Consider the following 2,226-nt stretch of genomic DNA (forward strand, 5'->3'; position numbering starts at 1 on the left):
GGGGAATCCAAGATGGGGTGACTTGTGGGGCTCGGACCAGGTTCTGTTACCTAGAATCCTTTGCAAACTTCAAAATTTGGCTAAAAAAACACATGATCCTCACATTTCTGTGGCAGAAAGTTCTGGAATCTGAGAGGAGCCACGAATTTCCTTCCACCCAGCGTTCCCCCAAGTCTCCCGATAAAAATGATACCTCACTTGTGTGGGTAGGCCTAGCGCCCGCAACAGGAACTGCCCCAAAGCGCAACATGGACACATCCAAATTTTTGAAAGAAAACAGAGGTGTTTTTTGCAAAGTGCCTACCTGTAGATTTTGGCCTCTTGCTCAGCCGGCACCTAGGGAAACCTACCAAACCTGTGCATTTCTGAAAACTAGAGACCTAGGGGAATCCAAGATGGGGTGACTTGTGTGGCTCGGACCAGGTTCTGTTACCCAGAATCCTTTGCAAACCTCAAAATTTGGCTAAAAAAACACATGTTCCTCACATTTCTGTGGCAGAAAGTTCTGGAATCTGAGAGGAGCCACAAATTTCCTTCCACCCAGCGTTCCCCCAAGTCTCCCGATAAAAATGATACCTCACTTGTGTGGGTAGGCCTAGCGCCCGCGACATGAACTGCCCCAAAGCGCAACGTGGACACATCCAAATTTTTGAAAGAAAACAGAGGTGTTTTTTGCAAAGTGCCTACCTGTAGATTTTGGCCTCTAGGTCAGCCGGCACCTAGGGAAACCTACCAAACCTGTGCATTTCTGAAAACTAGAGACCTAGGGGAATCCAAGATGAGGTGACTTGTGGGGCTCGGACCAGGTTCTGTTACCCAGAATCCTTTGCAAAGCTCAAAATTTGGCTAAAAAAACACATGTTCCTCAAATTTCTGTGGCAGAAAGTTCTGGAATCTGAGAGGAGCCACAAATTTCCTTCCACCCAGCGTTCCCCCAAGTCTCCCGATAAAAATGATACCTCACTTGTGTGGGTAGGCCTAGCGCCCGCGACAGGAAACGCCCCAAAGCGCAACGTGGACACATCCAAATTTTTTCAAGAAAACAGAGGTGTTTTTTGCAAAGTGCCTACCTGTAGGTTTTGGCCTCTAGCTCAGCCGGCACCTAGGGAAACCTACCAAACCTGTGCATTTCTGAAAATTAGAGACCTAGGGGAATCCAAGATGGGGTGACTTGTGGGGCTCGGACCAGGTTCTGTTACCCAGAATCCTTTGCAAACCTCAAAATTTGGCTAAAAAAACACATGTTCCTCACATTTCTGTGGCAGAAAGTTCTGGAATCTGAGAGGAGCCACAAATTTCCTTCCACCCAGCGTTACCCCAAGTCTCCCGATAAAAATGATACCACACTTGTGTGGGTAGGCCTAGCGCCCACAACACGAACTGCCCCAAAGCGCAACGTGGACACATCCGAATTTTTGAAAGAAAACAGAGGTGTTTTTTGCAAAGTGCCTACCCGTAGATTTTGGCCTCTAGCTCAGCCGGCACCTAGGGAAACCTACCAAACATGTGCATTTCTGAAAACTAGAGACCTAGGGGAAACCAAGATGGGGTGACTTGTGTGGCTCGGACCGGGTTCTGTTACCCAGAATCCTTTGCAAACCTCAAAATTTGGCTAAAAAAACACATGTTCCTCACATTTCTGTGGCAGAAAGTTCTGGGATCTGAGAGGAGCCACGAATTTCCTTCCACCCAGCGTTCCCCCAAGTCTCCCGATAAAAATGATACCTCACTTGTGTGGGTAGGCCTAGCGCCCGCAACAGGAACTGCCCCAAAGCGCAACATGGACACATCCAAATTTTTGAAAGAAAACAGAGGTGTTTTTTGCAAAGTGCCTACCTGTAGATTTTGGCCTCTTGCTCAGCCGGCACCTAGGGAAACCTACCAAACCTGTGCATTTCTGAAAACTAGAGACCTAGGGGAATCCAAGATGGGGTGACTTGTGTGGCTCGGACCAGGTTCTGTTACCCAGAATCCTTTGCAAACCTCAAAATTTGGCTAAAAATACACATGTTCCTCACATTTCTGTGGCAGAAAGTTCTGGAATCTGAGAGGAGCCACAAATTTCCTTCCACCCAGCGTTCCCCCAAGTCTCCCGATAAAAATGATACCTCACTTGTGTGGGTAGGCCTAGCGCCCGCGACATGAACTGCCCCAAAGCGCAACGTGGACACATCCAAATTTTTGAAAGAAAACAGAGGTGTTTTTTGCAAAGTGCCTACCTGTAGA

The sequence above is a fragment of the Pleurodeles waltl genome, chromosome 11 (genome assembly GCF_031143425.1).
Source record: "Pleurodeles waltl isolate 20211129_DDA chromosome 11, aPleWal1.hap1.20221129, whole genome shotgun sequence".
Classification (NCBI taxonomy): Eukaryota; Metazoa; Chordata; class Amphibia; order Caudata; family Salamandridae; genus Pleurodeles; species Pleurodeles waltl.